General features: G+C 42.9%; 1 long non-coding RNA gene across 7 annotated transcripts in view; it reads left to right on the top strand.

The window, feature by feature from the left end:
• The window catches only part of LOC146338049 (uncharacterized), a 99043-nt gene that overhangs the window by 2990 nt on the left and 71880 nt on the right, over positions 1–24173 (top strand). For 5 of the 7 annotated variants that reach the window (XR_014785150.1, XR_014785148.1, XR_014785147.1 and 2 more), the window contains exons 2-3: positions 2902–3039; positions 4381–7328. This is a non-coding gene — a long non-coding RNA (uncharacterized LOC146338049). Of the gene's footprint in view, positions 1–2901; positions 3040–4380; positions 12367–24173 lie in introns of those variants that run through there. The other 2 variants (XR_014785151.1, XR_014785145.1) reach the window with 2 other exon arrangements.

Below are 24173 nucleotides of genomic sequence, written 5' to 3'. Positions count from 1 at the left end.
TTTGGTATGTGGAGTTCCTCCCTCTTTTTTTCCTGTTCATGGTGCCATCCTATTTTTCTTGTTGGTTTAGAACATCTGGAGGGCCACAAGTTGCCCCCCCCCGTAGAGTCTGGGAGAGTTTTTGGGGAGCAGGTCATCAAATGTGGGTAAACTGCTGCTGACGTATCTGATCCCATTGCTATTGCCTTTATAGTTACATATGGTGTGTGTGTGTGTGTGTGTGTGTGTCTGTCTGTCTCTCTCTCTCTCTCACACACACACACACACACACACACACAGAGAGAGAGACAGACAGACAGACAGACACACACACACACACACACACATTATAGTTTTAACTTAACTCTTGTATTGATTTTTTTACTGGTTTTTCTGTCGTTTGTGTTTCTAAAATTTCTTGGTACAGCAAAATGCCTGTCATAAAAAAGCAGGCAATCTGAGAGGTTGTCCAGAATTGCCTTCACCATTCTGTGATAAAGGTGGGTTATAGTAAGCAATTATTTAATTAAATAAATACCAAGAGGTTGAAGATGGATAGAGAAGTGGCCATGTAGTTAATTAACTAGCATTTAAGGGGTGTGAACACAGAGCACAGCGGCTTGCTAATTCTGTGGAAAAACTTGTGTAGGCAAGTCTTTGTAGTGATTTGTTTGTAAGGGAACATGGTTAAACCTTTCTCATTTGTTCCTTGGCTGTAAACATCCAACCATCCAGGAAGTGTGTTTTTTTTTTTTTTAAACCCGTGGCTTCGCTTATTGTCATAATGATACCTTGCATTTGAATGGTATGTTCTAAATACATTGCGGTGTGCTGTATACCACAGTCACTTTGAAACTCTTCATATTTTTGTTTATCTTTCCTCTCTCTCTATCTTAGAATAGCCATATCTCCTACTTCGCAGAATTATAAGACATCAAATCAAACAAATATAAAAAATACAGCACAACACTAAAATCCTAAAGAAAAACCTGTCAAAATTCCATCAAAACCACAACACAGAAAGTAAAGACACCTCGAAGGGCAAAACACACCAATCATCATAACAGCAGCGACTCAAATAAATAATATCTAGAAAAGATGTTATGACAATATTAAAATGATGAGAGCCCTGGAGACTTATGATGTCTCTTCTCCTTAAATAAATATGCAGATCACCAAAAACGCCCTATAGTGGTTAGAGTGTTGGGCTGGAAGTCAGGAGATCCAGGTTCTAGTCCCCACTCAGCCATGAAACTCACTGGCTGACTTTAGGCCAGTCACTGACTCTTAGTCTAACCTTCCTCCCAGGGTTGTTGTGAGGATAAAATGGAGAGGAGGAGGACCATGTAAGCTGACTTGGGTTCCTTGCAAGAGGAAAAAGGGCTGGATATAAGGTGCAATCCTATGCCCCCTAGACATTGTCTGAGGGGCCAGAGGATAGTGGGGATTCCCTCCTCCGAGGTCGGAGACAGCAGTCTGACCTCAGAAGGAGGTCAAAGATCCACCCCCTCTCAGCCAGCACAGAAAGAACCACACTTGGCTGGCCTCCAAGGTCAGAAAATCGACATCAGAGAGGGTAAAAAGGGGGTGTTCTGGTGGGCAGGGGGAGGGGAGGAGACTGGAGAGGCCAGGATACAAGATATCCTGAGCCTCTTCCAGCCTCCTTCCCTCACCCTGTGAAGCGCTGTCATTAGATAGGCATAAAAGCCCATCTAGTGAAAAATGCAACGATTGGAGGACAAGGAGGCAAAGATTACCTGTGCTGCTCCTCTTGCCCTGCCGATTTGAGCCCAGCCGGGCAGTGGATACATGGAAGCCTCCAAGTTCAGAGGCTTCGGTTTCACGAGGGCACAACCCATAGGATTGCACCCTAAAGGTAATAAATGAATAAATAAATACTTGTATTATGTATAAATATACAAGCGGAGCACTTTGGGATCAGACTCCTGAAGTTCACAGTACGATTGGTAACTCTGCATCAGGCTTCCCAAAGACAGCAACTGTAGCTCCGGGCCCTTCACCTTCAACCAACTTGCACCTCGCTGGCTCTTCATTCCAAACCTGCTCACCATCAAAGTATTCTTCCCAGTCACTGAAAGATATCGCCTTCCAAAGGCAGGGAGGAGAGATTCCCAGCCATTCAGGGAACATCAACTGATCACATACTAATAAATTAATTAATAAACAATGGGCTGAATACCGGGGCTGATCTCCCAGCTATGGAATCTTTGGGTAATTCAGTCTTTGCAAATTCTGATGCAAACTAACCTGATGCACATCTCACAGACTAGTGTGCAGATTGGGGATTTAATTATCCTTAATGAATTATAACAAATTAATGAATTATACCAAAATGTGTTTAAAATGTGCATTTTATGAGACCATATACTTAGAAATGTGAATTTTAAGATAAATACATGGATGTGGAGTGGTATATAAATGTTGTATATAAATAAATAAATGCATATTTTGCGGTATGTTCAAAAGTATGTATTTAAATACAGATTTTTGTGGGGATTTTTAAAAAAACACAATTGCAGATTAATCCGGAGATGGGGCTGAATCATAGAGCCCAATACTCTAACCACTACACTCTAACCACCATAGGGTGTTTTTGGTGATCTGCACATTTATTTAAGAAAAAGAGACATCATAAGTCTCCAGTGCTCCTACCATTGTAATATTGTCATAACACTTTGATATTATTTGTGTTGCTGCTGTTATGATGATTGGTGTGTTTTGCCTTTTGAGGTGTCTTTACTCTCTGTGTTGTGGTTTTGATGGAATTTTGACGTGTTTTTCTTTAGGGTTTTAGTGCAGTACTGTATTTTTTAAAATATATATTTGATTGATTTGAATGAATACCTGTAAAAATGACACAGACCAGAGATAGATTGATCCATCTGTCTTTATTCCCAACAGCCATGATACCCAGTAGAGGCTGGTAGCTCCAATGTCCGTGGGGCTGTGAATCTGCTGCAGGTTCGGTCAGAACCCATCCGAACTCTAAAGGAGCTATCCATGATGTGGAAGCTAAGCGGGCAAATGGGTTGACTTGATGTAAGGGAACTTCGTATAGTCAATTGTCTGTGATGAACCCAGCAACCTGCAGGGCTGTGTACAGTGGAGATGGGTGGTTCCAGTGTCAGTGTGGTGATGCTTCTGCTCCAGGTTTCAGTCAGAACTGCTTTGTACCTTGGATAGCTCCTTTAGAGTTCTGACTGAAATCCAGAATGGATTCACCGTCCACTGACATCGGAGCCACCAGCATCCACTGGCTGCATATACTCTTGTGCTTTAAAACAAATAAAATCAAAATTCGGCATCCAGGAAACCCAGATTCTGGACTAGTTGGATAGTTTGGTTTGACCTGACAAGGCAATTCTTATTGTCTTATCTCCTTAGCAGGTGACATAGAGACCCCTGCTGGAACTAGAGAGTTTGGATTTTCAGTGACTGCACTTGGACAAAGAGTGGATAAATCTGTCCGTTTCGCTTTCTCCCATGTTCAATCTTTGTGAATTTTGCGTTCTTTCCATCCTGTTTATGGAGAAATTTGTACATTTTCGCAAGTTCATATAAAATGAAATTCTCCCTTATCCCTAATTTGGACAAAACCTGACAAACTTAATCTTAATAATGATTTGTTGAAACAAGCCAGCTTCAAACCATAGTTAAAGAAGATGGCTTGTTTCAACAAACCATAGTGAAGATTAACCACAGTTTAGGGTGTTGCTGTGATGCTAAACTGTGATTCATCTAAAGCAGAAGCTTCCAATCTCCCCTTCAGAACTGGTCTGCACTGAAAGAGAAAGGGGAGGGGGAGCAAGCAAGCCCAAGGCTTGCTGCAGCTTGCCCTCATCATGCTGGCTGCTTCTGAGGCTCTGAGCTGTTTCCCAAATTAGAGGGAGGGGATGGTTAGTGGGGAGGGGAGGGGAGGGGAAGAGAAGAGAAGAATGACAGTCAAGTTGATGTGCTCATTGAAGCAATTTACTTTTATTGGTTTTACAGTACTGTCCAATTAATCACATGTGCTGGCAATTAGGAGACCTTATTCATCCTGATTATTCCTGTTGTCCTTAATTCTGCACTAAGAAAACGCATCAGGATCCTCATAAGTGGCTCACTGTTGTTCACTTTGCTTCAGTCTTTTGGCCTTTGGAGACTAGCCTTAGCAGCCCCCCTCCCCAGTCATACTGAGAATGTACGAGCCAGAATGGATTTTGGACACATAGCCCTCACCATCACCTTTGGAATATTATGCCCCCTAAACAGCATGGAGGGATGTCATTTAAAAGCACAGCTCTTAGCAGCAACTGACAGTGGGGGGTGGGGGGGGGGAGACTGTGACAGTGACACATGCATTACTAACATACACTCATGTGTCTGTTTAAATCATAGATGCTGAAGCTTTGATGACATCAAAGGAGGCCCGACTTGAAGTGCCACAACCCTGCTGCTGGGGACATGTGATATCTGAGAGCACACACACAGAAGGAACTCCGGCTATGAGGCTTATCAAACAGAAGCCAATTAAGAGATACCCTGATGACACGCACACTGTAATTTACCTACAGAGGGAAGATCAGACGAGATGCAAACAGGAAAGCTGGAGAAGCTCAGGGGAAAGGGTGTAAACTCCATCTCCGTAGACCAACCCTAGCTTACTTCCCATGTCACAGCCTGGATTACCACATTTTGAAGTAAGTGAAACAATACCCATTGGGTTGGATCCAGATGTAGTCATGTTTAGAGTAGGCCAGGATCCAAACTATTACCAGCTATCCTCCCCACCATAAGCCCATTAAGTCCAGAGTCTAAAATTACCTAACTGCACAACTGCTTCCAAACACATTCTGGATCAAGGACTATCAAAGAGTGCTCCTTTCTCCTCTCCCAAATCTCTAGGATTTATGCACCTCCTGTTCTCCCTGCCATGATACATCAAATTGTTTTCTTAAAGCTCCAGTCTGGTAACCACTGACTCCAAAGAAGCCCTAGTGAAGTCATGGGCTGGGGGAGATTCTCTAGAATAAGATTTGCATATCATGGCAGAACTAGGTTGGGAACCAGTGAGATCTTCCAAACAGTAGTAGTAGAATCAGGAGAGACCTTTGGCCATTCAACCAGTATCTAGAGCAGATCTTTTTCTTATGAAGAGCTGTTGATCCATGGGAAAAGTCAACTGGAGGAGCAACTGTTGGTGGGCAGAGCCAGAAGCCAAAAGTGGATGGAGTTTGCTAGACTGCATAGCTGGCACCCTCCAGATGTGTTGCATTGCAACTCCCATAATTCCCAGAAAGCATGGCCATTGGCTGGCTGGGGAATACTGGGAATTGTAGGACTTTCTTCTGTCGAAGTATGCATAGCATTGCACCCTTAGAGGATGGCAGTGAAGATGGTCAGCAGTATGAAAAACAAGTCCTGTGAGAAAGGTTGAAAGAACTGGGTATGTTTAGACAGAAAAAGAGGAAGATTGAGGGGCGATATGAGAGCACTCTTCAAATACCTGAAGGTTGTCATATAGGTGAAGACAGGATTAGATTAAATGGGTTTAAGTTACAGGAGGGTAGATTTTGGTTAAACATTACAGCAGAAGGTAGATATCTAGCTGTTTTGGACTTCAACTCCCAGAAGCATGGCCAGTGGTCAGAAATACACTCAGGTTGCCTTAAACAATCATCATTTACCCAGTTTGAAAATGTTAGTTTAGAACAAACGAATAATAGAAGAGACACAGAGAAGAATGCAAACATTTTCTAAATGATGAAAGAGCCCCAGTTTATTTTATTTATCATATTTATATCCCCAGCTTTATTCCAGGGAGCTCAAGGTGGCATTGCAGTTCTCTCTCCATGCTCCATTTTATCCTCACAGCAGCCCTGTGAGGTAGGTAGGTGAGGCAGAGGAAGTATCCATGTTTACACTGAATAAGCTTCATGACTGAGCAGGGATTTGAACCTGGGTCTTTCCAGTCATAGTCCAGCCCTCTAACCACTACATCTTATTGGATCTCAGTTTCACTGAAGGACTTCCGTTATCTTCTGTTAAATTCCCACCATCAACAGCAACCTTGTCCTGGCTCAGTGTTTTTTTTAGGGCACAGGCCAACGGGAAGCTCTCCTGCATAAGCTCCGTTCAAAATGAACAAAAGGAGGTGCACAGGCTGGCCCCATTCATGTTGGTGTGGGACATGCTTAGGAGAGCTTTCTGCTGGAGGGAGCCCGTAATTAGCTTCATCAAGCAACGCCAGCTGTTTATATAATCATCCTACCATATTAATGCTAGTCTACAGCAATACCCAGCCACTCATTGCCTCTTGCAATAAAGCCAGTACGTGTGGCAACACAAAGGGAGACACGTTCCAGGCCTTGCTGAACGTGTAGCCAAAACAGCTCAGGTTATGCACACACTGCAGTTTCATCTATGTTAAGGAACTTGCTGGTGTGACACAACTTTGCTTCCAAGGTGACCTACGTAAGCAAGAGCTGAGCCATGTACAGAGGGGCTGATGGCTGCTAAACCTACACAGACCAGGTAAAAGAAAACTCCTTGGAGAATTGTGTCCAGTTTTGGGTGCTACACAGGGCCAGTGGCAAGGGTAGGCCTGGTCGAGCACCTGCCAAGGGCTCATACCCCAGCAGAGGCTCACCGACAGCAGCCCCCTGGCCTTGCTCCCCCTTGCAGCCTGCTTGTTCACCTGCCTCGCTCTGGCCCAGACAACAGTGGTGGCAAGAAAGAGGAGCAGTAGGGGCCACTGCCTACTTGCTCACTGGCTCTGTGCCTGTCAGTCAGGCAGTGGTGAGAAAGTGGAGGAGCAAGAACAGCTGGTGACAATGGTGGTGAGAAGGTAGAGTCGATGGTCTTATAGGCCCCTTCCAACCCTACTATTCTATGATACTATGATTCTATGACTCACAGAAGGAAGGGGGCCATTGAGGGTGCCTTACCCAAAGACCCTCAAAAACCTGAAGCTGTCACTGGTGCCATATTTTAATACGTACGTTGACAAACTGGAGCGTGTCCAGAGAAGAGCAACCAGGTTGGTGAACAACCAGAAACTAAGTCCTGTGAGGAATGGCTGAAAGAGCTGGGTATGTTTAGCCAGGAGAGGAGAAGATAAAGGGGAGTCATGATAGTGGACTTCAGATATGTGAAGGGTTGTTACTAAGGATGGGAGAGAAATTTGTTCGGTTCACATTTTAATATTTATTTTATATTGTTCTTTTATTATTTATTCCATTTCCATACTGCTCCATAGTCGAAGCTCTCTGGGCAGTTTACAAAGATTACCTGGGCAGTTTAGAAAGAATACGAACTTGCCTGATTTTGCACATCTGAACATATATGTGAGTTATCCTTTGAAATAAACAATATGTATATTAGGGGAAAGTGCAAACAAAAATGCATGTATTCATGAAAACATCATTCAAGGATTCATTATAGTAGGGGAAATGGCTTATAGTATGGGAAATGGTATATCAGTTAAAAATTGCACACAAAAATGCATATGAATTCTCATGCAAATACACACGCGCACACCTCTGTCTCTTTCAGACCGATATGGAAACATGATGGACTGAATATAAGACTTGAAAACTGAGAGAAACCAAAATTTAGAGATTTGGACATCACTAATTGTCACACAGAAAACAGAGCAGACTTGTTCTCTCTTGCTCCAGAAAGCAGGACTAGAACTAATAAGTGGACACTGCAAGGAAGCAAATTTCAGCTAAACATTAGGAGAAACTTCCTGACAGAATGACCTTTCAACAGCAGAAACATCTGCCTCAGGAGGTGGTGGGCTCTCACTTGGAGGCCGGATGGACTTCTGTCAGGGATGCTGTGATTGTATCCTGTATTGCAGATCCTTCATTGAGCAGAGGGGTAGACTAAATGACCTCCCAGATACTTTCCAACACCAAAATTCAATGATTCTATGAATCAAGGCCTCTCCTGTTCTCATCAGCCACTCTAACCACAACACCATGCTGACTGTTTTAAATGATAAGTGCCAAACATAACTTCCCAGATCATACCTCTAGTGAAAAACAGCTCACCTTTAAGGATACTGGGTGATATTGGGCCAGTCATTTTCTCTCAGCCTCATCTACCTTACAGGGTTGTTGTGAGGATAAAAGGTGGCAACCACGTATCCTCCCTTGTGCACCCTGGAGGAAAGGTAGGATATAAATAATAGTAAATATATTTATACTGTGTTAAAATACTGTGTTTTTCAGAGTATTTAAAACACATCACATATTGTCTTGCTAATCTGTATAGCAGAACTGTAAGGCCTATTGCAGATGGGGTGGGGGGAGAAGAAGGCTGATACTGGGAGTGGCTTCCTGAGACCACCTTGCCATCAGTCCATGAGATATTCTGAATCAAAGACATTCTGACTGGTAGTACCAATTCTCAAAGAAGCTCTGACATCATGAGCTGTCTGTTCAAAGCCCTAATTAGGGCCACCTTATCTCTGTGGCAGAGCAGACATTTCATATGCAAAAGGCTCCAGCTTCATAAAATTTTTTATTTATTTATTACATTTCTATACCGCCCATTAGCTGAAGCTCTCTGGGAGGTTCACAAAGCAAAACTTAAAACCATAAAATACAATAACAAAAGAACAGAAAGGTCCATCTAGTCCAGCATTCTGTTCACACAGAGGCCAACCAGCTGCCCACGGGAAACATACCAGTAGAACATGAATGCAAGAGCACCCACCTGCTCATGTTCCCCATAAACACAATATGAAAATTAATACAAAAGTTTAAAACAAAATAAAACCAAAGTAGGAACCAGGATAAAAGTCCACAGCAATGCAAAAATCTAAAAATACACTAACATGGTTTTTTAAAACTGAACATTTTAAAAAGCCTCAGAAAATAAAAAGGTCTGATTCCATATAAGGCACATCTAAGAACATAAGAAGAGCCATGCTGGATCAGACCAAGGGTCCATCTAGTCCAGCATTCTGTTGGCACAGTGGCCAACCAGCTGTCAACCAGGAACCCACAAGCAGGACATGAGCGCAACAGCACCCTCCCACCGATGTTCTCCAGCAACTGGTGTACATAGGCTCATTGCCTCTGGTACTGGAGGTAACGGATAGCCATTAAGGCTAGTAGCCATTGCTAGCCTTTTCCTCCAGGAATTTGTCCAACCCCCTTTTAAAGCCATCCAAATTGATGGCCATCATTACATCCTGTGGTAGCAAATTCTATAGTTTAACAATGGGCTCTGTGAAGAAGTCCTTTTATCTGCCCTGAATCTCCCACCAGTCAGCTTCATAGGATGACCCCGGGTTCTAGTATTTTGAGAGAGGGACAAAAATGTCTCCCTATCCACATTCTGCACACCATGCATAATTCTGTAGACCTCTATCATGTCTCCCCTTACCCTCCTTTTTTTCCAAGCCAAACAATCCCAGCTGTTCTAACCTTCTCTCACAGGGGAGATGCTCCAGCCCCTTGATCATTTTAGTTGCCCTAAGGCTAAGGTTCAAAGCCCCTTCTCTAAAGGCTTCTGTTCCATCCTCATTCTTCGAGATCTTTTTGCTGCATTTGATACAATGATCCTCTCTCCTCCGTGATTCATTTCATGCCCTAGGTCTCTATGATTCTGTTCTTAACTAGTTCTCTTCCTACAATATTTTTATAATAGTTCACCTCTCTTAGGGATCTGTTCTTACTTAGCCCTCTTGTCTTCTCTCTTTACCCACTGTCCCTGTCAGATTGCATGGCCTCCACTTTGGCATACAGATGGTGTCCGGCTCTATTTCTCTTCCTCGAACTGTTCTCCTCATTCCAATCCTGCATTTCCAGCTGTCTGTCTGATATCTCTGCTGGGATTAGGGATGTCAGAGAATTCCGCACGAATTTTAAATGTGATCAAATTTTGACAAATCCGGTCTGCGGAATCCTCCTTGGAACAGGGCGGTCTGGTTGGCCCGGACGTGGACCCTTTTTTTTGGCTCACGTGGACCCTTTTTTTTGTCCGCCGAACGGCGGATTTTACAAAAATACGTAAAAAGAAAAAGAATACGTAAATCAGAAATAGGGGAAGAACGTGAACGGCTTTACCCTTTTTACGATAATAAATAGGCATTTTCCCTGTGACCCGAGGCTTTCTTTTGCTGGGGCTGCGAAGTCCACGGAAATCCTCCATCTCTTCTGTTTATTGTTTGTGGAGGTGAGGTGAGGTGAGATCGGGTCAGATCAGGTCTGGTGAGGTCAGGTGACAGGAAGTTACGTGGGGAATCCCCGCGAAGTGCTTTACCCTTTTTTACAATAACAAACAGGCATTTTCCCCATGACCCAGGCCTTACGGAGACTGATGGCAGGCTCCGAAAAGGATTTTTCAGCGGTACTTACGGAATGTTTACATAAGTTCTGGGAGCCGAAAAAAAACGGGGGAATCTGGGGCATGCAGACGGCGGAATGGGGCAGCCCTCAACTCTGCTGCTCCACGAGGATTCCGGGGTGGGGGAGGAATGGATTGCCTCCCCCCCCCCCCGCAGATTCCCCACCGGATCAGATGGTGGGGAATCTGTACATCCCTAGCTGGGATGCTTTGTCATCATCCCAAAGTCAATAATATAAACATCCCATCTTTCCCTCCAAGCCCTCCTCTTCCCTTCCAAGCCCTCCTCTTCCCTTCCAAGCCCTCCTCTTCCCATAAACCAACTCCCATCAGCCTTAGCCAGCATGGTCAATGGTTAGGGAAGATGGGAGTTGTAGACCAACAACGTCTTCCAGGGCCACAGATTCCTTATGCCTGTCATGAACATTCCTTATCCATTGACAATGTTATCTTTCACTCTGTTGAACAGGCATGTAGCTTTGTCTTTGTCTTTGATTCCTCAATCCTCTTTGTTTCCCGTATTTGGCCCATGGGCCAAATCCAGCCCTCCTGAGGTCCTGATCTGGCCCTCTGAGACTACCCAGAGAGCCATGCTCCCTTCCCCTAATTTTACCTCCTTTTCCCTAACCACTAATAGTTTGGTGGCTTCCCAGCTTTTGTTTAGTTTTTACCTCATTCTAGAAGGTTAAAATGCCTCTCTCGAGTCTAGTTACTAGCAGTAGGAGCTTAAAGCTAAAATATGCTGATATTTGCAGGGTCTGCTTTGTCCATTTTGCCTTTGGCCCCACCCCCAACACTGGAATGCAGCCCCTGTGAGCTTCTCCAAAATAGAATTTGGCCTTTGAGCTGAAAGAAATTCTGCACCCCAGGTATACAGGAACAAAACATAACTGAGACCCGTAGAGCCGCTGTACTGGTCTCAGCTCCTGCTGTCTGCCTTTTCATCTTGGAAGAAATAGGTCAGCTTGAGAAGCTGCTTTTGGATATTTTTTCCAAATCCCTACCTGGAAGATGAGGAAGACATCTGGTAGGAAGGAGAACAATGAAATTATCAGTGAAGAGAACAGGGAGGTGCAAATTCCCAGAGGGAAAGGCAGGGCCTGTCTGTTCCTGACATAAGATCTAGGTTGCAACCAACTTTGAAGAAGGACAAGGTACTCTGGATGCCAAAGCAAACAACCTTGTCTAATGGAAAACCACACAGTGGTTAATATTTATCAGAGGTCATTATTTAAAAGAGCCAGTGATAGGAAGATCAAGAGGCAAGGAGATCGACCAGTTTTCAGTTTCCCTGTCAACTAATTGCAGTTGAAGTAAATCACAAGGAGGCGGTAACTGTGGCTCATAAGAACATAAAAAGAGAAGTGCTGGATCAGACCAAAGGCCTATTTAGTCCAGCGTTCCATTCACACAGTGGCCAACCTGATGCCCTAATGGGGAGCTCAAAAGCAGGACATGAATGCAATAGCACCCTCCGCCTGTGTTCCCCAGCAGCTGATAAATAGACATACTGCCTCTGATACTGGAGGTAAAATCTAGCCATCATGACTAGCTGATAGCTTTATCCTCCCTGATGAGTAACAACTCAAATGAATGAGCTGAAACCCTGTGATTTGTACTCAGTGTGTAAAGGAAGTATACTGGTTACCTAGCCATAAACTATTTAAGGCAAAAGAAGGAAGCAAAGTTGAACAAATTTATTATAGCATAAGCTATCAAGGCATAGTGTCCCCTTCATCAGGTGCTTCTATTTAAGCACACTTACTAGAGATTTAGGCTGCAACCCTATATCCACTCACCTGGGTGTGGAGGGAGGTTCAGTAGGGCTCCATGGGGTTTATGTCTGAGTATAGGATTGCACTGTTGGTTCCACTGGAATACGTTAGACTTACTTTTTAGCGATCATGCATAGGATTGCACTGCAACCCCATCAACAGCTTGATCCTAAGGCTGCTATCATCCCATATGCTTTTGCTTGGGAGTAACTCCAGCTGTACTCAAAGGGATTTTTGTTGTTTATTCGTTCAGTTGCTTCCGACTCTTCATGACTTCATGGACCAGCCCATGCCAGAGCTTCCTGTTGGCCGTCGCCACCCTCAGCTCCCCCAAGGTCGAGTCCGTCACCTCCAGAATATCATCCATCCATCTTGCCCTTGGTCGGCCCCTCTTCCTTTTGCCTTCCACTTTCCCTAGCATCAGCATCTTCTCCAAGGTCAAAGGGATTTACTTCTGAGTTAACATGCAAAGGACAAAACTTTAGAACTTCCTTCTTAGGATAAGGCAAGCCAAGAGCTGTGCTAATGAAATATCACCAAACATGTTGTGCTGGTGTTTTTGTGACTTTGTCCTGACGTTCCTGGCGCCCCAGCACAAATGTTATGATTTCATGGGCTAAATCAGCTTCAGTGAGAGCTATGCTGAATTTTCTCTAATTTCAATGTTTGGCTCAAAAGTAGCATATTTCATGCAGCCAAACAAGCTATCATATACACTCACCTCACCAAGCATTCACATTGTTTCAAAGATGTACAGCACACTTGTGTTCCTGTGGCTGCTGCATTCTCTTGGCATCATTTTCCTCCTTCTACTTTGCCCTCACTGTCTTCAGCCTTATTTGACCACCCCACACCTGCCATTTAATGCTATTGACTGTGGGCACTCATCTGATTTTGTTTATAGGTATCCATTTATTTATTTATTTGTTTGTTTGTTACTGTGATGTGTGGGGGGAGGGGGATCCCCCAAAATCAAGTGGAGGCACCTTCCAGGAGCAAATCCTTTCTGATTTGCAGATCCTGATTTGCAGAAGGCAGATCCTGGATCCAACCCACTGTCTCATTTTCCCCATGTCTGGAAATATATTTTTCATCTGTTTCTAATTTGTCACATTTATCTCCCACCTTTTCTGCAAGGAGCCCAAGGTGGTATACATGTTACTTCTCCTCTCCATTTTATCCTCACAAGGACCATGTGAGGTAAGTTAGGCTGAGGGTCTGAGCCAAAGTCACTCAGTGAGCTTCATGGCTGAGTGAGGATTTGAACCCAGGTTTCCCTAGTTGACTCTCACACCACACTGGCTCTCAAGGTGAGTTGACACAGCTGATTTGATTAAAATGACAGTGAGGACAACTGAGGCCAAGGACAGTGAGGGCAAAGAAGGAGGAAAGGCACAGTGAAAGTTGCCAAAATGGAGACGTACTGTTTATATGACACTCATGAAAAAGTTTTGGATCAATCCAAGTAAATCCATGTATTCCAGCTTAAATGTTTGTGGAGCACTCTGGAACCACTGAGTCTCATTCTTCCAGCCTGATGTGACGCATGTTTACTCAGAAGTGTGGGTCCTACTAGAGTGCTGCCTCCAGGTTTTTGAGGGCCTTTGGGATACCCAGCTTCTGTGAGTATCTCCCTCAGTGAATCTACCTTCTCAGCACCATCATCACTATCTGCTATTGCTTTTACCTCTTTGTCATCATTGCTACTACTTGCTTGCATGACAGGCAGAGATCCAGTGAGCAATCAGGCTGTGGCATCTCCTACTCCTTCTCACCAGCTACATTGTCTGGGCTGGAGTGAGAGGCAAGTGAACAAACATATTGAAATGGTGAAGAGCAGGAACAACAACATGAGGCTTTTGCCTATGGACCCCTTCTGGGGTGTGAGCCCTTGGCAGGTGCCCAACCATGCCTACCCTTGACCCTGCCCACTGAGTTCAATAGGACATTCAGACAGACTTCATTCTAGCACCTTTCCTTATAAGAACTGAGGACGGCCTACAGAAAAGGCTCATGAAATGTACGAGTCTGAGAATGTGCTGGTGAGGCAATTTCTTGATTTTAATAGGTGCTTTCCAAATCGGGATTGCTGTATCTCTTTTGTGCACCAAAGGGGTGAGTCTGTTTCTGTTGGGTGCAGTCCAGCATCTCTCAGTGGCCCAGGCTTTTACTGTCCCAAAGGAGTTAGAGAGAATTGATATAAGAGTACAGGAGGATCTGGATGGTTTAGCAAGAAAGGGCAAAATACGCTTCAGGCAAAATTAGCCAGTGCTCTTTCTTGATATAGGAATTATACTGTTGATTCTTTACTAGGACGTAAGCTTCCCTGAATTCAATAGGGCTTAAGTTGTTTTCAATTAAGCATACACAAGATTTTAACCTAGAAAAGGTAAGGCTGAAATGCTATGTGCACTTGGCAGTGGGACTTAATTCTGAGTAAATGTCTGACTAATGCCAGGGCCTTCTCAGTGGTGGCTATACAGTGATGGAGAATGCCTTTTTAAGGGGTACTCCATCAATTCCCCTCTCTTCCCATCTTTAGATGGGCTCTGAAAGCCTTTTTATTCCACAAGACTTTTTATGAGTAATCTTGTGTTTTTAATTGTTTGGTACTTTTTTAAACTGTCTGTGATTTTATTATAATTTTATTTTGTAAGATGCCTGGGGGAGGGGAGGATTCTATTTTTAAAGATGAGACATAAATGACCTTAAATAAACAAACAAACAAGCATATACAGCCAGGCTCAGTGAGACTCTGTAAATGAAGAAGAGAATCTAAAATGAAAATAACAATCCAAAATTCCATCTGGTGAAACTCAGCATTTAAAAGAGGCCAACCATCAGGGCCGGCCCTGCCACTAGACAGAGTGAGGCATCTAACTCAGGCGGCAGATACTGAGGGACAGTGGAAGCAGCCCCATGGCCGTTCCTTCTGAGCTCCCCTGGCAATACCCTGGCTTAGGGGACAGAACTGTGAGTGCCACATGGTCCGTCCTGTTCCCCTGAAACCAGCCAGCTGCACTTAAATATGGTGGTGGACATTATCCCATTGCCAGCGTTGAAGTAAGGTTTAATTGCTATTCCTGTCAGCTTCTGTATGTGGAATGGAGGGGGCACTTTCTTGATGGGATTTGTAGTCTTTTGTGGCTCTCGTAAGAGGAGCATGACAGAGGTTGGACTCTGTCATGGCCTGAGTTGCACCACAGCTCAGCCCCTACTCCCCGCCACAGGGCATGACAGGAGTCCACTCCCTGTTTTAGTGAGGAATATATATGCAAAAGGCGGTCCATTACAGCCATTCTCAAAACTATATATATATACACACACACACACACACGATGATAGATAGAGATAGATACACACACACATATTTTGGAATCTTTCTCATATATATAAAGATTATGGTGCTGTGTTGGCCATAAGAAGAATTTGAAAATCCATATTAGTATAACACTTCTATTGGGACAACTCAAAGATCACAAAAAAAAAAATGTGCAAGCTTTTGAGATCTCTTTATCAGGCAAGATGTTAAATAAGGCAGATGGGAGAAAGACAACAGCATCTAGACTACAGCACCTAGGCAGCCTTTTCCTTCCCCCATTCCCTCTCCCCCCATCTGTTTTTTGTAACATCTTGCCTGATGAAGAGATTTGGAGATATCAAAAGCTTGCACGTTTTTGGCATTCTTGCAGTTGACCTAATAAACATGTTGCACTATATGGTGTTCAATATTTACATAGCGTTCAAATTGCTTCACATCCCTTACTCTTCTTGCAATCCTTGCAACAGCCCCATGAAGTGGGCTAGTGTTTGTTAACCACATATTGCCCACAGGTGGCAGGTTTGCTGAGGGCACCGCTGAGTTTGTGGCCCATGCAGAATTTGCTCCCCCCGCCTGCCCCACATAATCCCTAATAACCACATGTGATAATGAGAAATAATCTAAAGGTCAGGATAAAAGTTATTACAATATTTATGATCGCCCCAAAATTTTGAAATTAAACAACGAGTGTGTGTGTATGTATACATATAGATACACACACATGCATATATGTATATGTATACATATATATTCATACACACATCAAACATATAATGATGACAAATGGTCGTGAAATCACACATTGCACAGGGCTGTTGCAAGGATTTCAAGAAGAGTAATGGATGTGAAGCATTTTGAATGCTATGTAAATACTGAACTCCATATAGTGCAACATGTTTATTAGGTCAAGTCCAAGACTGCCAAAATGTGCAAGCTTTTGAGATCTCCAGATCTCTTCATCAGGCAAGACGTTACAAAAATACAGATCTGGGGGGAGAGGGAATGGGAGAAGGGAAAGGCTGCCTAGATGCTGTAGTCTAGATGCTGTTGTTTTTCTCCCATTCAAGAACTCAAATTTTAAAGCAAATTGTTTTACAGTGTATTGTTGACACACGGTCATGCAAATTCTAATGTAGCCACAGAAAATGCCATATCCAACAGCAGTGGGGGAAGCCAGCTTGGTTAGGGGGAGGAAAGTAACAGCAGTGGCATCATAAGCTTCTCCCCCAGCCCCCATGTCCTTCTCCATGACTTTTTTGAGCATGTGGCTACTTTTGACTGTGCACAGATGGAGCAGCACTAGACCACAACTGGGTGCAGCTACTGAAGCACATAGAATCTAGATTTCTAGTGCACATTGTAAGCGCTGTGCTTGCCATCCCAGTAAGCGATGCTTATGTGGAGAGGGTGTTTTCACACACAGGCAACATGACAAAAGGAATCATACGTTAGGTCCTCTTGTGAAAGCAGAGCTTTGTGTGAAATTTAATGATGAGATGACCTGCTGTCATTTTTCCAAATACATAAAGCAATGAGCACAGTTGCTGAAAGCTTGAGTTTCTAATGTAAAATGCACTTTTAAACATTGCCTTTTCGTTTTTCACCTAAGTCCGGTTCTTCTGGCAATTATGCCATTCCCTTTTTTAAGGGGCAAAAATTGATGTAGTGGGCAGTATAGTGAGTGCAGCTGGTACTGTGCATAGGATCCCTTAGTTGACATGTGCAGGCTAACAGAACGTGTGCAAGCACATGACTGGCAAGAATGGCTCCGCTGCATTTTTTTCCTTCCCCCTTGACGTTACGCATCCTCCAGTTCCAGCAACATGCTCAGAGAATGATAGCTGGTACCCCAGCTCCAGATTCACTGACATCACCTCAAAGCAGAGTGTGTCAAAAGCAAAAAAGCTGGAGCAAATAAGAGACATCCCCCTCTCATATCAGAGAATCTTAATGTAAACTACCAAGGGCAAGTTCTCCACTTTAGCCCTGGTCCATGTCTTAAAAGAGGGTTAGTGTCAAGGCAGAGCTGCACTTTAAAAAGGAAAGATCAAAGATTTGTGCCAATAAATGCTGAATAATGCAATATAGGCATTATGCAAATTTACCAGTTTTGCATAATTTTGCATAATTTACCTTGCTTCCACTAGTCAAACACCAGAACAAAAAGCTATTTGGGGGTATTAAAGCTCATGATGAAAATTTGCTTCCCCTTCCCCTGGGCTTCTGAGATTTCACCAGGCATTTTGTTCATTGACTCCAAACCTATTTTCTCAAGGGCTAGAAACTTGGTGTGTTTTTTTAATCTCAAGAGAGAAAGAAAGAAGACTCTCAGTGCAAATTATTCTGCATTCCACACTAAATTCTGTACTTGTTTGTTGTGGTTTTGTCATCACAGAATACCACAGGTTATTCTTGAATAACCGGATATTCTTGAATAATATCTGGAATATCTGTCCAGTGTAGCCACATAAGAACATTGCTTGACTTTGACGTATTCATGGCTAAAGATAATTTCTGCCAATCCTTTCCCATGGATTTAGGGCTCTGTAGAGCTGTGACTGCACCTTTCCAGCACCTACAGGTATTCCCCATGCACTCAACTAGGAGCAGTCAATCAAGGCGACATAGACACAGCTGCCTCCAGGCCCGTGAATGTGGACCAAAGAGGTGGAGTTCTTTTGCGTCAGAAAACCACCCTTCACAAACTGATCTCAATGGAATTGTGTTAGCAGATTCTTGATAAGTGTGCATTGTATTTGTAAGCCACCAACTTCATTCCAAACATGGGTTGTGACTCTTTGGGACGCTGCCTTGATGCCATCAAGGCGCATTCAATGTGGCATATCCCACTGCAATGGATTGTATCTATATGGTCATAATAGGGATGGACAATTATGTCAATTTTGGTTTCTCTCAGATTCTCATTTTTCCAGTCTTACATTTGTTCCATCCCAATCTTGGATAATTTTTCCAATCTTAAATTTGGTTCATCCCAAACTCTTGAGATTTAATTTTTTTTAAAGTTTGCATGAAAACTTGTACTTATTTTTATGCACATTTTTCCTAATACTTGAATTTTTTGTATGAAATTTTAGATAATATAGACATTTTTGCAAGCAATTTTCCTAACACAGTGCATTTTAATGTTATTTTCATTAATATATGCATTATGTGCTGAATGCAAGTTATGTGCTTAATACAACGTGATCGAGTTAATATTCTGGCAGCTGTATTTTGAACCATTTGGACTTGGACCTGTTGTCAACCCTTCTGTCTACAATCTGCTTGATTGAGCTGCCTGCAGCAGTCTCATTCCCATGCCCATGAGTGCTATTAACTTAGAACTTCCTCTCTTACTTCTGCCTTGCATGTTTCCACAAGTGGCAGTACTTTTCCTGCAGATGTTCATACACTTGAGAACAGTAGTGCCTTCCAGGCAAATTGCTTTTGGCTGATTCTTTCCCTTTGATCTTTGATATCTCACTTCGTGGAAATAGCATCTTTTAAAGAGTTGTTTCTGGAATGCAAATGTTCTGTGGTTGAATGTACACAACCAGCAAAAGGAGGTGGTAGAATGGATAGCACCATTTCAGTGACACTTAAAAAAAAAAAAAGCTTACTTAATGTAGGAAGCTGCCTTATACTAAGTTAGGGATCCGGGGAGAAATTAGTTCAGTCCTTTGTTTAATATAAACATACCCAATTTCACACTTTCAAAACAATATGCAAACTAAAACTCAGTTATCTATTGAAATTTGCACTTCTTTGAATGTTTCAGTAGACTTCTCCAAGCAAAAAATGCATACAAAAATGTGTATATTAAGGGAAAGTGCATATAACAATGTGTGATTAATGAAAATAACAGTAAAAATGCATTATATTAGGAAAATCACTTCCAAAAAATGTGTGTGTTAGGCAAACCTGAGTACAAAAACACCTATATTAGGACAAATGTGCACAAAAATGTGTTCAAATTTTGAAGCAAACTTTTTTTAAAATCTCAGTGTACAGGATGAACTGATTGAAAAAAATAGGGAACTGAGAAAAATAGAAATCGAAAGATTTGTCTATCCCTACAACCAGTCAGACCATTTGTCCATCTTACCAAGTATGCTGTACTCTACATGGCAGTGGATCTCTGGGGTCTCACACAAAAAAGGGTCTTTTCCTATTACCTGCTGCTCCTGTTCTTCTTTTAAATTGGAGATGCCAGGAATTGAACCTGATAATTCCTACATGCAAAGCTGGTGCTTTACCACTGAGCTAGGGTCCCACACAGAAATATATACTTTAAAAAGCTGCTGCAAGTTACAACACACACACTCACATACACACCATAGTACAGTATGGACCAGGCAGTGCTGTCCCTGATGAGCTTGCAGAGTGTTAACAAATAAAATAAGGGAGCCTTAAAAAATGGTATCGTCCACCTACAGTCTGAACTGGTACAGTCCACTGGCTCTCTTCAACACTTTACTATGTTGTTCTATGTTCTACTGCATGTGTTGACTGGCTTCAGGCCTGGTGAGAGAGGCCAGCATCCGTGTATGTGTCATAGAACCGGGAGGAAGTCTAGCAGGGTTCAAGAGCCACACAAGAGCCAAAAACTATCTGACTTGCAGCCCAGCGGTCCCCAAAGAACCCATTCAAAATTTGCGCTTCTGCTTTTGGGTGCTGAACTCTTTAAGAAATCTCACTTGAAGCACCTCTGCAAATCGAGCCCTGGCCCATGCCTAAAATGTGTTGCTGAATTGGGGTCAGAGAACACACTCTTTTTGTTAGTGCTTAAAATGAGCAGAGCTTCTACGTTTTGCAAGCCCTACTTCCCTGACCTGCTGCCCTCTTGTGTTGGACTGCAACTCCCCTTTCCCATGCTCTCTGGGGATGATGGGAGTTGTAGTCCACATCTGGAGGTCACCAGGTTGGGCAAGGCTGCTTCAGAGGTTGGATCCTTTGAATATTCTAATTTGTACATGCTAACTCTGGAATTGAATGAATTTGAATAACTTGTTAAATACTATTTTATTTTACCTATAAAATATTTTAATTAATTTTTATTGTGAAATTTCAACAAAACCAGAAGAGAACAAGAAAAAATGTAGCTACATAAATTTGAATATATCAATTTCAATGCATGCATATATGAAAATATGGCTCTCTGAGAGTTATACATAAACTTCAGCAATGGCAGGCCACTTTTGTTTGTATATAGATGCCACCTGCAAACACTTATATGGATATCTTACTTATAAAATATACTGCCCAGCAGGGGTGTCATTAGCAGAGGGCCCACCTGGGCATGGGCCCCAGATCTTTTAGGCTGTGCCCTGGATCTTTTGAGCTGTCCTAATCGCAATTTTGTTTACATATTCCCATTGACTTGCATTGGGAAACAAAAATGGCCATAACGTTTTTAGTTTGTAAGATAAATTCATGATATTTGGAAGCTTGGAAGCCCCCATGGAGCTAATTGAATTTGGCAAATTTCAGGCAGGTAGGGGTAGTGACTTTTGTGCTAGTCACAGGTAAAATTTGCTGTTTTCAAGAAAACTGTCAAAGCAAAGAGCTATAATTTTTTTGTGCTTCCACATACATGCATGGAATTTGAAGACCCGACAGCCCCCATAGAGCTGACTGAGCCTGCCAAATTTCACAGTTAGGCCTAGGGGCTTTTGTGCTAGCCACAGGTAAAATTTGCTTTTTTCAAGAACATGTGTCAAAGCAAAGAGCTATAATTTCTTTGTTCTTCCACATGAGATGAGAGTATGGAATTGGGGAACCTGGCAGCCCCCATGGAGCTGATGGAACCTGCCAAATTTCAGGCAGTTAGGTCCAGTGGCCTTTGCGCTAGCCATGCATAAAATTTCCTTTTCTCAAAGTCTAAAACAAAAAGTAAAAATTGTCACATCACCCAGGAGATTAGAGATCCTAATCAGAAGGTGTTTAAGGTGACCATTAGGAGGTCACTATCCCTAATCTCTGGTGTAGGATTTTTTTGACAAGCAAAAAACCTCTCTCCCCCTACTTTTCTTTTCTGCTTTTACATGCCCCCTGTTGGGAGCTTGCCTGCAATGAAATTTTGAAGAGGGAGAAGGAAGGAAAGAAAGAGTTCCATGTGAAATACTAGTATTTAACACAGCATCTGATTTACTGGAACCTTTAGCTTCTGCAGAAGTTTAGTAGCTTCAGTACTGCAAAGGATCCAATCAGCCTCCACAAACTTCTTTCTCCCCTTCCACTTTAATTTCTCCTAAATAGCTGTAGGACTCAAATAATCCCAAAGGGAGGGTTAGGGCTATGTGGCGTCATGATTGAGAAACTGCTGGGGCTTTTAAATAGGTTCTACAGTTTTAAAAAAGCTAGAAAAAGCCCTCAGCCACCTCACCTCATAAAGTTCATTTAACTACATGCAGTCCTTACAAACCCTGCACAGCCTCCTAAATTCCTCTGAAATACTACCTCTCTGAAAGGAGCCACTTGGTTTAGGGAATTCTCTCTACCCCCCACCCCTGCGCACAATTCCAATCACCATTCTTCTTTTCTTCTTCCCTCCCCAATTCTGTTCTTTCTTTCTTTCTTTCTCTCCTTTATTCCACCCAGAGCATATCTTGGGGAATTCTTAAAGAGAATTCTCTTTGGTGGGCAAGAGAAGTTCTGAACTGTACTTGACTTTATACAAACAGACAAGGGGGTTGGTTTTTCTCCTTCTCAAGTCTTTGAGAAAAGTGGGTTCACACGGTTGCAGAGAAACAAATCTGGGGCTGTTTTGTTTGCCAGTTGCCATTATCCAGCAACAGGAAGGGCTGTAGCTCAGTGGCAGAGCACCTGCTTGGCATGCAGAAGGTCCCAGGTTCAATCCCCAGCATCTCTGGTAGGGCAAGGAAAGGATCCTGCCTGAAACCCTGGAGAGCCGCTGCTGCCAGTCAGTGTCAACAATTCTGCGCTAGATGGACTCAGGGTCTGATTCAGTATAAGGCAGCTTCCTATGTTCCTATGAACAGAAAGCTTTAATTTAAAAAAATAGGAGTTTTGGGTTTGTTTTTTAAGTAGAGGGGAGATAAATATTGCTAATTTATGCAATCCTATGTATGCCTACTGAGAAGTCCCATTATGTTTAATGAGACTTACCCTCAGGAAAGTGTGCATAGGATTCCAGTACAAGTTACTTTTGCAGGGAGGTTTGCACCTTGATGTTCTGCATGTTTACTCAGAAATAAGTCCTGAGTTGTGAGCATGGTACTGCAGGCTTAATACAGTGCCTACCCAATTCCATCTAATGAAATGACTACCCTTTCAGCTCAGTCCTATGCATGTTTTGTCATTTGTGGGTTTGGGGTTTTTTGTTTGCATGAACTCTAGCTTCAGTGGTGAGGGAAAAGCACTTAGTACATGCTCAGAGTTTCTCTATAACTTAGCCCTCATTTTGAAAACAGACTCATTGGCTGACTCCTGGTGAAGTCTTGGCACAAATGAAGTTATGGGGAGGAAGATACAATGAGAGCTTGTGCATGTGGAGGAGGAGGTAGAGAGGAGTTGCACAAAACAAGACATCTGTTTTGATAAAGAGTTGCTGGAGGATGGTAGGATGAGGAGGGATGGTTGCACGGAAGGGAATAGAATTGGTAGGGGGAGAATGTAAGTGCTCGGTGGTGAAAGAAAAACATTCTGCACATGCTCAGAGGCACTCTCCATTTAAGAACATAAGAAGAACTGTGCTGCATCAGACCAAGGTCCATCTAGTCCAGCATTCTGTTCACACAGTGGCCAACCAGATGCCCATAGGAAACCTACAAGCAAGACATGAATGCAATAGCATCTTCCCACCCATGTTCCCCTTCTTCTAACACTGGTGAAATGTAAATAAATTCTAGTCATTCTAAATTAGAATGCATGTATATCCTTCAGAAACTTTACAGGTTTCTTGCCTGGGGGACACCTCTAATGACCTGTGCATTTTCATACAAATTTACCCAAAAATTATTGGGGAAGGTGTGAATGGAAGGGAAAGCAAATCGCTCCCTCTCCCAAATTGGAGAACTCCCCTTCCACATGAACTGCTGCACCTATCCTTCTGAAACTTTGCTGGTTTCTTACTTAGGGACAGCTCTAGGCTGTCTGTAATTTTCAGAATAATAGTCCACAAGGAACATAGGGAGATAAGTATGTCCTCTTTCAGAGACCTCACAATGTCAAGGCCACCCTTGCACAAACCCCCCTTGTGGCTAGCATTCTGACATTTGGCAGACAGGATCTCCTCTGATGGGGCAATGAATCCTGAAATTTTTATCCAATTCTTCCAAGGAATTAAAATGTTATTGGCAGTTCCCTTGAAAAGAAAATCAAAATATAAACCCTGCAGCTATTTTTCTGACATGTGGCAGGTTTAATCCCCTTCTAGGGGGCTACTATGCCTGAAATTATCATCCAGTTCTGACCAAGAGAAAAAAGTTACATTTTTTTTCTAATTTCCCATGGTAGTCAACAGGAAGCATAAAGATGCATTTTTCGAAACCTTGACGCAGGTTTGGTGCTGAGCTGAAGTGGTCCGACTACAAATTGGCCAGAGTAGAAGTGGGATGTTTTCCAAAATGCTGAATCGGGGTCTGAGTTGAAGTGGGGTGGGGGTCAGTGCACACTTCTTATGTCTGTCTGTCTGAATGTATGTAATCTATACACACACACACACACACAAGCACACTGCATGTACACACCACACACACACACACTCACAT

The sequence above is a fragment of the Heloderma suspectum genome, chromosome 10 (assembly GCF_057233095.1).
Source record: "Heloderma suspectum isolate Gila_16-S chromosome 10, 16-S_ref, whole genome shotgun sequence".
Lineage (NCBI taxonomy): Eukaryota > Metazoa > Chordata > Lepidosauria > Squamata > Helodermatidae > Heloderma > Heloderma suspectum.
The sequence above is the reverse complement of the archived record's forward strand: the minus strand, read 5'-3'. Positions and strand labels throughout refer to the sequence as shown.